Source organism: Panthera pardus, unplaced genomic scaffold, assembly GCF_024362965.1.
Source record: "Panthera pardus isolate Hobbes unplaced genomic scaffold, ASM2436296v1 HiC_scaffold_13, whole genome shotgun sequence".
Lineage (NCBI taxonomy): Eukaryota > Metazoa > Chordata > Mammalia > Carnivora > Felidae > Panthera > Panthera pardus.
This window is the reverse complement of record NW_026526688.1, coordinates 160356365-160369947: the sequence shown is the minus strand read 5'-3', so window position 1 is coordinate 160369947 and position 13583 is coordinate 160356365. Positions and strand designations below refer to the sequence as shown.

General features: G+C 41.3%; 1 non-coding gene across 1 annotated transcript; it reads right to left on the bottom strand.

Moving 5' to 3' along the window:
* Positions 1 to 9474: 9474 nt before the first annotated feature.
* On the bottom strand, positions 9475 to 9583 carry LOC128776761 (U6 spliceosomal RNA). Its single transcript, XR_008421938.1, has one exon. It is a non-coding gene; the product is annotated as a U6 spliceosomal RNA (small nuclear RNA).
* Between the last annotated feature and the right edge of the window lie 4000 nt (positions 9584 to 13583).

Genomic DNA, 13583 nt, shown 5'->3' with positions numbered 1-13583 from the left:
GGAATAACCTAAGGAAGAGAAAGGAAATGGCATTGAAATTGATAGCCTAGTGAACTAGGTGCTTTAAGATTGAGATCTCACTTACTCCCACATCAACCAAAGTAGGAGTCATAATTTCCATTATACAGAAGAAAAAAATGAGGTTCAAAGATGCTAACTAGTTTTGTCGTAATCATGTGGTGACATGGAGGGGGCGGTAGTCAGGATCTGAACTCTGGACAACCTGACTCCAAAGATATTGTTGCTATATTCACACTGTCATTTGTCATAATTATTATTATTTAATGTGAAACATTTGAGAACACAGCCCCCTATGCAGATCTCCTGTCATTTATTTTTTCCTCTTTAAATAATATTGTGCCATAAATTAGAGACTTCAAAAAAAATCGTCTAAATTCACCTCCAGTGGCTATGAGAAGGGGAGGAGAGTCAGACCTGTCTGGGAATTTGTGTTTGGAGGTAGCCAAGAGGAAAAGAGACCTCAGCTTCTGGGGTGTCCCCAGAGGACAGAGGTAGACCAAAAGCAAAGACCAAAACTTGAAGCATGGAGCCAATGTGTTTGGTGATTCCAGGTGGAGTTCAGGAAATTGGACTCCTCAATGAACTTTTCTCAGCATCCCATAGTATCTACAGACACACAACAGAGACAGATGGCTCTAACAGGGGCCAGCTTCAACCCTAAGAAACTGGGAGGAGAATATGTAAACATATGTATTTTGGGGTACAAATATCCATTGCAATTCTCTTGATTTTTTAAATTTATACTTTATAAAGTATAAGGACACTTTTAAGAAAAATGAAAATAACATAATTTAAATGAATCTCCAATTTTTCTCCTAAATTTCATTTTTATAATAAGAATACTTTATGTATTTATATAATAGAAATATTTTCAAGAAGGAATAATCAGACATATATCATTTCAGTTTTGATAAAGGTCAACACTGGAAGGTCTAGGCAACATAAATTTTTAATTTAAGGCTGAAGTTTATTTGGTATTTCAGAGCACCACCTGGTGGATTAATTAACAATAGCAGCCCAAAACAAAAGTCCGTCAAAATGGCTCTGAAACAAAGGGTAATGGAACCTATCTATGATGCTCATTCCTTCTCCTTTCTTGTAGAAAAGCTTTGGCTCTCATTCTTTTTTTTCCCCTCTTCTTCTTTTCATTTCCTATCCAATCTCGCCTGCCTCTGTTTACACTTTAAGCTTGTCCATGCCACCTCTCTGTATTGCTGAGTCCTCCAAGTGGCTAAGAAGCTTGCTTACTTATTCTTGATTTAATAAAATCTAAGAAGTTTCTAAAATTCCAGTAGAAAGGCAAATATATTTGAAGTTGCAAAATTGGACTTTCTTCCAGAGACTGTATCTTTCTACCCAGGGGTTTGTGTTTCTCAAAAGGAGGGGTTTTTGTTTGACTGATCTACACAGAAACAATCATTCTAATGAAACCCCTCTTTCATAATTTATGTGTACATAATGACAAAAGTTGACTCATTTAGAGTATGTTAGCCTGTTATTCTGATCCAGCAGCCAATGGCTTCTGAGAAAGAGAAGACTGGTGTAGAGCAACCTTCTTAAAGGTCTCTGATCTCAAATGACCCACAATATGAATGAGTGGAACAAGACAGGTCAGAGATATCAAGGAGTCATAGACTGGGGACCTGGAAACCTCATAACTTATCCATAAGGATATACATTATTCTAATGCAACCAGTTCTTCCAGTTTTTAAAAATAAGCCAATAGGGTGCCTGGGTGGATCAGTCAGTTAAGCGTCCAACTCTGGATTTCAGCTCAGATCATGATCTCAGTTTCTGGGATCAAGCCCCACATTGCGCTCTGTGCTCACAGCACGGAGCTTCCTTGGAATTCTGTCTCTCCCTCTCTCTCTGCCCCTTCCCTGGTCATGTGCACGTACTCTCTCTCTCTCAAAATAAATAAAATGAAGCCTTAAAAAAAGTTGTGTGAATTTGCAAATAATGCTTCAATAAACATGGAGGTACATATACCTTTCCAAATTAGTGTTTTCATTTTCTTTGATGAATGGATAAAGAAGATGCAATACACACACACAGAGGACTATTACTCAGCCATAAAGAAAGAATGAATCTTGCCGTTGGCAACAACATGGATAGAGCTAGAGGGTATAATGCTAAGGAAATAAGTCAGTCAGAGAAAGAGAATACCATATTATTTCACTCACACATGTAACTTAAGGAATAAATAAAATGAACAAAGGAAAAAGAGACAAAAAAGAGACCCTTAAATACAGAGAACAAACTGATGGCTGCCAGAGGGGAAGTGGCCAGGGGGCAGCGGGGAGATGGGTGAAACAGATGACGGAGATTAAGAATACACTTATTGCAATGAGCACTGAGTAATTTAAGGAATTGTTGAAGCATTGTAGTGTACACCCAAAACTAACACCATACTGTAGATTGATTATACCTGAATGTTAAAACAAATTTTATTTGTTAAATGTTTATTGATTTATTTTAAGAGAGAAAGAGCATGCATGCAAGAATGGGGGAGGGGCAGAGAGAAGGAGAGAGAGACTCCCACGTAGGCTCCATACTGTCAGCACAGAGCCCATCTCAGGGCTTGATCCCACAAACCGTGAGATCATGACTTGAGCAGAAATCAAGAGTCAGACGCTTAACTGACTGAGCCACCCAGATGTCCCTAAAAATATATTAAAAAAAAAAAAAAAAAGGTTTGGGAATTTGGACTTCATTCACTTGATGACAGAATATGAATAAGTAAGCAGTCTGCTTACTTACTGAAATCTACCCCAGACCCTGAACAAATCGCTTTTACGATGCCTAAGCACTGCTGCCACCTCTCAATCAGCAAGCCCATGCCATGTGCCCCTGTTACTTCACACAGTCAGATTACAGGTTCGTGGAGAGTTTGGATGTCCCGGAAATGGCCTTTCATCCCTATGACTGTCCGTGTGCCTTGAAATAACCTGAGGTTCAGACTTGGGCTCCAACTAGAAACAGTGTAGTAGCGCTGGGAAGAACAGCTGTGAGGCTTATGGGCTTGAAGTTTGCACTGCATTTGCAAACAAATTCATGTGTAAATTTAAAAATATATGTAAGTTAAAAATACCTTAAGTCCAATTTTGGCCATCTTACCTTACAACAAAGCTTCGTCATCTACATACCTACTGGGGCAACCAGAGGCACTTTACTGCTAATTGATTTAGAAAAGATGCTGACACCGTTTACACATTTTAAAGAGAAAAATATGACCTTCCTTCCTCAGAGTTCTCTGGGAAACAGTGCAGGGTTTTGTTGTTGTTTTGTTTTGTTTTGACATGGAAAAACTCAGAGGATGTAACAGTGATATTTTAATAACAAACTTCATGGCCAAAAAGACTTGGAGAATGTCTATCTGCTCAGGCTTTCATGACAGACTACCATAGATGGGGCGGCTTAAACAAAAGAAATTTATTTCATCACTGTGTCAGAAGTTAGAAGTCCAAGATCAAGGTGCCGGCTGATTCAGGGTCCAGTGAGGACTCTCATCCTGGCTTGCAGACAGCCACCATCTCACCATGCCCTTACGTGGTCTTTCCTCATTGCATGCATGTGGAGAGAGAGGGGGCGCAAGCAAGCCCTCTGCTGTCATTTCTTGGAAGACATTATTCCTATTGGATCAGGGCCTCACCCTTATGACCTGATTTAACTTTACTTCCTGCAAAGCCCCATCTTCAAATACAGGTACACTGGGGGTTAGGACCAACATATAAATTTGGTGGGAGATACACAAGCATTCAGCCCGTAACAAAGAAGCTGTACTGTATGTTTGTATCATTTGCATTGTATCTTGAAACTAAAATAAGTAAAACATCTCCTTTTTAAAAATGATAAGTTCTAATGTTGGATTTTAAAAAACTGTTTATTTTGAGAGAGAGAGAGAGAGAGAGAGATTGAGGGGAGCAGAGGGAGGGGGGGGAGAGAGAGAGAGAGAGAGAGAGAGAGAGAGAGAGAGAGAGAGAGAGAATGCGCGCACAGAGAGTGATGCTGGGCTCGAACCCACAAACTGTGAGATCAGGACCTGAGCCAAAATTGAGTCAGACGCTTAACTGACTGAGCCCCCCAGGCACCTGAGATTTTTTATTTTAGCCAAATTACTTAAGCCTCTTCCCCTGACCTACAGTCCTTTTAAACTCTAATAAGCACACTCAGTGTTTAATTTTTACATTTACTAGCTTCTCATAACATCTCGACTTAGTCTCTGAAACAATTATCCCTTTATTGTTAAATAATTCCCAAGTTTTAGCTTTCCACAGAACTCCAGGGCATTACTTACAATGTAAACAACAGGTATGGCTTTAGAAATCTGAGAAGTCTTCAATTTATAATTTCTACTTGGAGACTGGGCTCAGTAACATTCCAGACCTCTCGATGTTATCTTTGTTCTTTGGGAAATGGGCTCCCTGACGAAACAAATCTGGTTTTGAGGAATAACTTGTAATATTTTCAGTTAGTTGTAGTTTTTAAAATGGAATCCCTTTCTTTACTTTTTTGAAACAATACTGAGAAATGCCCTCAGGTGCTGGACGTTAGTCAGTGGTCCTGTTCCTCCCGCTTCCAAGACTTGCAGCCTTGTCTGTCTTACCCGCTGGCTGCAGCTGATTCACAGGCTGTTTATTCAAGGTTATACTGGCCTCATCAGATTTTTTTTTCCTCACGAGAATTCAGAGGAGAGACAGAGAAAGCCTAAGGCAATTAAGATATGGATGTTGGATTTAAACAGACTTGTCATTCCAAGGCACCACTGAGGGCGACTCGGACGAATTATATTCAAGACAGCAAAAGAAGCCAGCCCTCAGAAAGTAAGGAGAATGGAGCAGGTGTTCAGAGCAAAGCAAAGACAAGAGGCTCCTGCAACCTAGGAAGACTTTTCCATTATTCCCAGTTCTTATCCTCTTGAGTCTCCACTGTAGTTTAGGCAGACTTAGTGTGGAATCAGTTCTTTACTGATTTAACAATACAGTGCATTAATAGAAAACCTGAGGCTAGCAGATCAAGAGACAACTGCTGCGGGGAAGATAGTTTGTTACTCACAGTTCCCAAGAGGAGGGGGCCACATGAGGAAGCACTGGGGTTGGTCGTGAAGTCAGAAAGAAGGAGGAACTGTGGACAAGAGCCTCTATTGTGGGCTTCCATGGGAAGGAATTGTTGAGGCAGGTAAATGAGCACAGGATTATTTGAATAATTTCATCGGGCTGTGGGGCACAGGAGCTGTCCCTCGTTGTCTGGTATTTGGCCCTGGGCTCTTGAGGGCAAGTGTGAATGGCGCAGAGTGTAAAAGCCTGATAAAGGGGATGGTTGGAGTGTGGACTCTGCATTGGTTGGTCTGTATTGGGAAAACATGCCCCTAGAGGGAGGACTCCTCCTAAGGAGGCTGGAGAGGGAATGAGGGATGCAGGAGGCCCAGACAAGGTGACCGAGGCTTATTATTGGGTTGCCCAGGACAAGGTATGTTCAGCACATGCATGTAGACCAGACAGATGTTAAAGCATCAAATTTACAGAAACTAGAAACATGGTTAACACACTTACATCCAAACATGCTCTTAAATAGGTTCAGGAACTAGTCCCAAGTTGCAGGGCTAATTAGAGGCAACACCAGGATGAAATAAGGCAAGTTCCCTGCATACATGCCACACTGCTTCTGTCACGCCTTCATTAAACTTGCAGCTGGACCGGGGTCTCCAGTCTCTTTGCAAGATAATATGAGGTGTGGGACCCAGACTCCACAGTAGCAAAAGCAGAACCCCACACAAAGAAGTTCCTGGAAGGGGAAAGAACTATCACTTTGGGGAGCAAACTTCCAAGCTAAAACAGCACTGTTCCCTTTAAGCAAGAACACAGAATTCACACTCACCCAGAACATCAATGGCTCACTTTTCACTTCTGTCATTTGGAATTGATATTACATATCATGGTATGGATAGTCTTTTGCAAAGAGACATAGTGGTTTTCCTGTTTCTAAGATACTATTAAGACTGTGATCTGAGTATGCCATTGTAGAATCAATAGCCCTTACCTCAAGATTGATAGGTGAAGCCACTGCTAAAAATGCCCTTTCACCTTGATTTTCCCCACACTGACTTCTGAATCTGGTGCACTTAGACACATTATGTCCCTTGCTCTCTATTCTCATGCTCCCATTCTCTGTGCTACACATCTTGAGCCTTTACATAGTGCCTTTTTGGAACACTGATTGGACAATACATTTTTTGTGGCTGGTCTCCCCTTTTAGATGACAAACTTCCTACTGGCAAAGTATCCCAAATTTCCTTTTCTTCTCTTCTTCTGAGCCTTTATTCCCCATATAAATGTCTGGGCTATAAGAAGAAGGCATGGGCATAAATGAGCTATCAGAATATTACTATAACAAAACGGAAAACAAATGAAATTTAAAAATCAATCGAGCCGCTTCTAAGCTATATGGCTCTCCATTGGTGACTACTATCCTTGATTTTAAAAACGTTTCTACCTTTTGTCTTACAGCCTAGCTTAATTCAGGCACTTAATCGTAGGTAATGTAACATATGACTCATCTTATATCAGTTGTGGTAAATACATGAATCATATGTAAATTAAAAGCATGATGATTTTTTTGCCTCATTGGATGCATTTGCATCATGAAATCTTAAAATGAACAGTATTCTAAAGAGCACATATGCACATGTGCACGCACACAAAAATACGTTACTGTTTCTTTTTAATTTATTTAAATGTCTATTTATTTTGAGAGAGTGTGTGAGTAGGGGAGGGGAAGAGAGGAAGAGAGAGAATCCCAAGCAGGCTCCATGCTGCCAGCAAAAAGCCCAACATGGGGCTCGAACTCACGAACCATGAGATCATGACCTGAGCCAAAATCAAGAGTCAGACACTTAACAAACTGAGCCACCCAGATGCTCTGCTACTAGTTTTTGATAGATGACTGCACTGCCTGATTTGGTGGTATTCTAGGAATGGACAGAGCAGTAGAGAGAATAAGAGATCCAGAAATTGATGCAAACTCACAGAGTTTATGTACCTATTTTAGTATTTTGACCTATGCTGTTCATTCATTCAATCATTCATTCATTCAACAAATATTTCTTGAATATGTGGTATCGGGCACTGTTTTAAGTATTGATTAAAACAAAAAGATGCAACAAAAAGAGATAAGACAGAATTGTCTTATGTCTTATGTCTTAATCTATGACATAGAGTACTGCACTAATATGTCCATTTATATATGAAGAACTAAGGGTAAAAGGGATAGATGTTCTTGCCCAAATACATATAAGTAGTAAGAGATAATATTAGGATTTAGATCCACGTCTGTATGTCTTTAAGGCCCATGTATTTTTCAACTGCTGCTAATTTCCATCCCAGTAAGCATTTATAGGAGACTGCCCTAAATTTCAAATCAAAAATATCAAATGAATCTGTTAATGACTTTCCTTTAAACTGTAAGAACTGTCTACAGAAAATGTGTACCTTAGAGAGCTGCATGTTTCTTTTTTTTTTTTTTTTTTTTTTATGTTGATTTTTGAGAGAGAGAAAGAGTATGAGCAGGGGAGGGGCAGAGAGAGGGAGACACAGAATCCGAAACAGACTCCGGGCTCTGAGCTGTCAGCACAGAGCTCAATGAGGGCTCAAATCCACAAACTGTGAGATCATGACCTGAGCTGAATTCGGATGCTTAACCGACTGAGCCACCCAGGTGCCCCAAGAACTGCATGTTTCTTGATATTGTTTTTGTACTCTGTGCAAGAATACAGTAAAAAGCCTAAAAACAAAATTTAAAAGAATAAGTCTTTCCACACACACACATATATATACTATACATACACACACAGGGAAGACTATACATACACATTTACAAAGCAACCTTGTAAAGTCATTTGTTCTGCTTTTCCCTGGTCAAGTCACAGGACTTTAATTTTTTTTTTTTTTTTTCCATTTTGCAGGTTAGAAACCCTTAGGTTTATTTTTTTTTAATTTTTTTTAACGTTTCATTTATTTTTGAGACAGAGAGAGACAGAACATGAACGGGGGAGGGGCAGAGAGAGAGGGAGACACAGAATCGGAAGCAGGCTCCAGGCTCTGAGCCATCCACCCAGAGCCCGACACGGGGCTCGAACCCACGGACCACGAGATCGTGACCCAAGCTGAAGTCGGACGCCCAACCGACTGAGCCACCCAGGCGCCCCTTTAATTTTTTTTTAATATCATATACTTCTCCTGGAATAAACATTTATTTAAAAATAGTTCATTATTTATTTCATGAAATAAATTTCACGGCAGTAATAATTTCTTAAAGTTTATTTATTTATTTTGAGAGAGAAAGGTAGAGCACACGTGCATGCGTACATGCGCCAGGGAGGGGCAGAGAGAGAGAGGGAGAGAGAGAATCCCAAGCAGTCTCTGCGCTTACAGTGCACAGCTCAATGCAGGACTCAATCCCAAGACCGTGGGATCATGACCTGAGCTGAATTCAAGAGTCAGGTAACCAATAAGAGACTCTTAAATACAGAGAACAAACTGAGAGTTGATGGGGGTGGGGGGGTGGGGGGTTGGGAGTTTGGGGAGGTGGGGAAAATGGGTGATGGGCATTGAGGAGGGCATTTGTTGGGATGAGCACGTGGTGTTGTATGTAAGTGATGAATCACTAGAATCTACTCCCGAAGCCAACACTACACTGAATGTTAACTAACTTGAGAAAAAAAAAAGTTGGGTGTTCAACCAACTGAGCCACCCAGGCACCCCAATGGCAATAATATTTTTAAAGTATTATTTCCATTTTCACTTAAAAATAAATGATAGTTCAGGTAGTTTTAATTAAAAAAAAAAAAACTTTAAAAAAGACCATTTCTTAATTTCTAAATTATACAATTTTTGTCATATAAACAGTGGTGACATTATTAAGTTCCCTTCAAATAAGCTATTCTATTTCATAGATGATATTTTTCAACAAGCTGCACCATGCTACATAAAAAGGCAGTGGAGTACAAATGTATAAAATGATTTTTTTAAGGCAATAATCAGTTTTATCATATCTCCTAACACTGGAATAAAGCCAAATTTGTGCACTGAAGGTAAAGAAATATACTGTACATATAGTATTTTTTGCACACTGGGATGTGTATATGCCAGTTAAAAACTGAATTCCAGCTAAAGACCAAAGCACAAGATATGAATAAAATAAAAAATATATAACAATGAGTAAAAAGGAGTCTTTCTCTTCTGTTCAAACTGAAATCAAGGATTTTTTCCTCAGCTTTTTTTTCTCAGTGTTTCAATCTTGGTTATTAATAGTAGCATTTGCATTTCACAACTGAGTGCTAATTTCCAGAAACACCCTGAGACTTCCAGGGTTTAGCTGTGTACCTGTCAGGCAAGCCCAGGATATTCTGCAGTATCAAGTAACCTGAAAACTCTCAGTTTTTTATTGTGTGATTTTTTTAATATGGAACGTTTCGCGAATTTGTGTGTCATCTTTGCGCAGGAGCCGCACTAATCTTCTCTGTATCATTCCAATTTCAGTATATGTGTGGCCGAAGTGGGCACTCCCAGCGGTTTACAACAATGTTTATTTCTCGCTCACGTGCATATCCATCCTGGGTTAGCAATGATCTTTGCCCGCTCTTGGAATCACTGGCAACCTAAGCGGACAGAGGCTCCATCCCAACAGAGTCAGAGGAGGGGAGAAGAGCATGGAGAACTACGTACTGATTCTTAAGGCCTCTGCCCAGAAAGGACATACATCACTTCTGCTTACAGGTAATTGACCAAAGCAAATCACATGACCAAGCCTGTATCAACAGGGTAGAGATGAACAATTCTTCCACCTTGAATGTTTATAAATAATACAGTCATCCACAAGCTCTAAAAATACCATGTGCATCATTTCATTTGGTCCTGATGACACCCCCTTGTGATACAAAGTGCAGGAAAGGTGGGGGGTGTGCTGCAAAACATTTCAGCAGAACCAACCCACCAATGTTCGCTGCTTCTGCAATTTCTCATCTTCAACATCAGCCAATTGGATGAGCACAAAGGGTGGGACAAGGCCAGATCAAGGCTCTTTCCAAATTGCTCTGATGCCCACCACCTTCATGCATCCTACTACCTGCCTTTGGAGTGCTCCCAATTCCTTGTACTCTCTGCTATTCCTTGAAATGGAGTGGGTGGGTCAGGCTAGAGGGGCAATGACCGACAGGACAGAGCTGCCAGGGGACATAAGGAGGCACCAGGGTAGTGAAGCCTGGTCATCCAATCTGAAGACACGGAGCCACCAACAGAGTGCAGCTATGTCCCTGGAGACTGATGGATGTATTATACGGTGAGAATGCAGGGTGCCTGTTCCAGGTGAAATCTTCAGGATAAATGCTAATAAATAATATGCTGTGATAGGTAATAGGAGTAGTAGACAAGAGCTTCCTAGTTGATAAAACTCAGTCAAGGGCTTTCAAGAGTTGTAAGCTCTTTGGTCTCCAAGAGGGGCTTTGGGTGACCCAGAGGTTGTTCCTGACCCAGATGTCAACATGCTCACTTCTTCTGCCACAATCATAGGTAGATTCCCCTCGCTTCTGGTGACTATGGTCACAAGACTTTTCCCTCCTCGAGTGGCTGAAAGGCAGACATTAGCAGCTTGTAGATGGAGTCCCTTTGTTCCTACTGGGCTGCTTCGACCACCCTGGAGCTGCACGTGCTACACTGCATTCCCTGTCCATGATGCGGTAGTGAGTCCCAGTCCTGGACTCTTCACCCCTCTGCTCTGGGCAGTGTGGTACCGTTGTAGTTAAGCACACAGGTGCCACCATCAGACAGACCTGAGCATAAATCTGACTGTATCATTTGCCACAGTCGAATGTCCTTTAAAAAACTCTGCTCCTCCATTCACTTATCTTTAAAGTAGAAATCAGGGTGCCTGGGTGGCTCAGTTGGTTGGGCATCCAACTTCGGCTCAGGTCATGATCTCGTCGCCCATGAGTTTGAGTCCCGCGTTGGGCTCTGTGCTGACAGCTCAGAATCTGGAGCCTCTTTCCGATTCTGTGTCTCCCTCTCTCTCTGCCCCTCCCTCCTTCTCTCTCAAAAATAAACATTAAACATTTTTTTTAAATAGAAGCGATAGGGGCCCCTGGATGGCTCAGTTGGTTGAGCGTTCAACTTCAGCTCAGGTTATGATCTCATGATTTGTGGGTTTGAGCCCCATATCAAGCTCTGTGCTGACAGTGCAGAGCCCACTTCAGATCCTTTGTCCCCATCTCTGTCTGTCCCTCCCCCACTCATGCTCTCTTTCTCTATCAACAAACATTTAAAAAGTAAAATAAAATAGAAATGATAATATTATTATTGCCAAGAATTATTATTGTATGGGTCAAATGGGTTCAGGTATAAAGCATCTATCATATTATCTGACCTATAGAAAGCCTTCAATTATGCTAGCAACTATTATGTTCATCATGATTGTGATGATAATGTGCTTCTCAGCTGTACAGGTAACACACACACACACACCACACACACACACACCCTGCCATTGAGCCTGGATCCACCAAGCACTGCTGTAAATCCTCTCTTTTTCTTCACCAGGAAAGTGGCTGCTTTCCCTAAGGGCCCAAACCCCTCTCTTTCCTTCTTCTCTCAGAAGAATAAAGTAAAACACCTTGAATTCTGCCTCCAACAGTCCTTTCTGTCCAGGAAACTCCTACAGAAGCACCTCATGGGCCAGCCCCCAACCCCACTCCTTCCATTCTTGTGGACTCTGCTCCCCAGAGTCATGGAACATTCAAGAAGCTGTCCTGGTATGCACTAGGCAAACTAGCATCCAATGGACCACTAAATATGTGGTAATATGAATAAAGTAAAACAAAATTAGCTTACAAATGCTGAGAAAACCGCACCTATTAAATTCAGAGGCTCACAAAATCTGGATCACCTCAACTTCCCAATTCTAAAGTTCCACTGAATCTGCTTCTTCCTCAGTTCTGCCTACTACCCATTACTCCTGTTGAGCAAATTGAGAAGAAATTAATTTGTTTTTCATCTTTTGGCAAGTTTCACAGTATCATAGGAAAATAAAAGTATTTTATTGACTTCATAGTGAATCTGAAAGGCTTTCAGATCTATCTTCACATCAATGAATGCTCTAAGGGTATATACATCATCAAAAATAAAATTAAGGGATAAAAAAATGAGTACAAGGAAAGCAAACTTTAATGCTAAAACAGCCAGTAAATTTATAGCACAGTGTAATGTAGTACACACAGCTCCAGAATGGGGAGAAATCTGTTGTGTTCAAGGAACAGAAAAGACCCCATACAGCTGGAGCACCATGGATGAGGAGGTCACTGGTGTGAGATGTCAGATTTGATATGGTAAGTTGAGTTATTAGCCCCAATGTCTCCCCTCTCTCTCCTTTCTCTCTCTCTCTCTCTCTGTCTCTCTCTCTCTCTCTCTCTCTCTCTCTCTCTCTCTCTCTCACACACACACACACACACACACACACCCATGTTCTTTCCTTTGACATGTCTCTGTAATTCCTTTCAAAGAGGAAGTAGATTTCCTTACTCCTGGACTTTGCCCTGAAATTGTCTTTGGTTCATGGGATATCAGCATGCTCAAGTGCTTGGAGTTGCCCTCTTGTGCCGCCATAGCCTGTTGGTGACTGTGCCAACAGGAGAATGAGAGGTCCCTGGAGCAGACTGGCCCCATGTAAATATGCAGCGTGAAGCAGAACTGCCCTGTCCATGCAGCTTACACCAGCCAGCCCCCAGCCAAGCTGCACTCATGTGAGCAAATACGCTGGATCGGAGAGCTGCCCTGGCTGACTAGCAGATCCCTGAGGAAAAGGGTTGTTTTAAGCCAGATTTTTTTAGAGTCATTTGTTCCTTAGCATCACTGTGAAATATCTAACCAATACCAATCTTGTAAGGCTTTGTACACCAGGGTAAGCATTAGTTTTATTCCCGGGAGAGGTTTTTATTTTTATTTATTTATTTATTTATTTATTTATTTATTTATTTATTTATTAATTTTTAATGTTTATTTATTTTTGAGAGACAGAGAGAGACCGAGTGCGAGCAGGAGGGGGGTAAAGAGAGAAGGAGACACAGGATCTGAAGCAGGCTCCAGGCTCTGAGCTGTCAGCACACAGCCTGATGTGGGGCTCGAACTCACAAACCGTGAGATCATGACCTGAGCCAAAGTCGGACGCTTAACCAACTGAGCCACCCAGGCTCCCCTGGGAGAGGTTTTTAAAGAGTTCAATGGCATTATCCGATTTACAATGAATGGATCATAAAATCATTGTAGCCATCCAGGCAAGAGAGGCTTGGACTAAATAAGACAACTGAAGGAAAAGAGAAGTGGATGGAATCAAGGAGCTTTGTGGTTTAGAGAAGAGAAACAAAGAGGGAGTTATGGGGCTGGGGAAATGTGAAGAGAAGGAAAGGTTTTGTTTATCTGGTTTTCAAGACATGAGATTACTAGAGCATGTCTGCATGCGCAAGGGAAGGATCCAGGGAAGGGAGGGGCCAACGCTAATGCAGACACAGCCCTCACTGT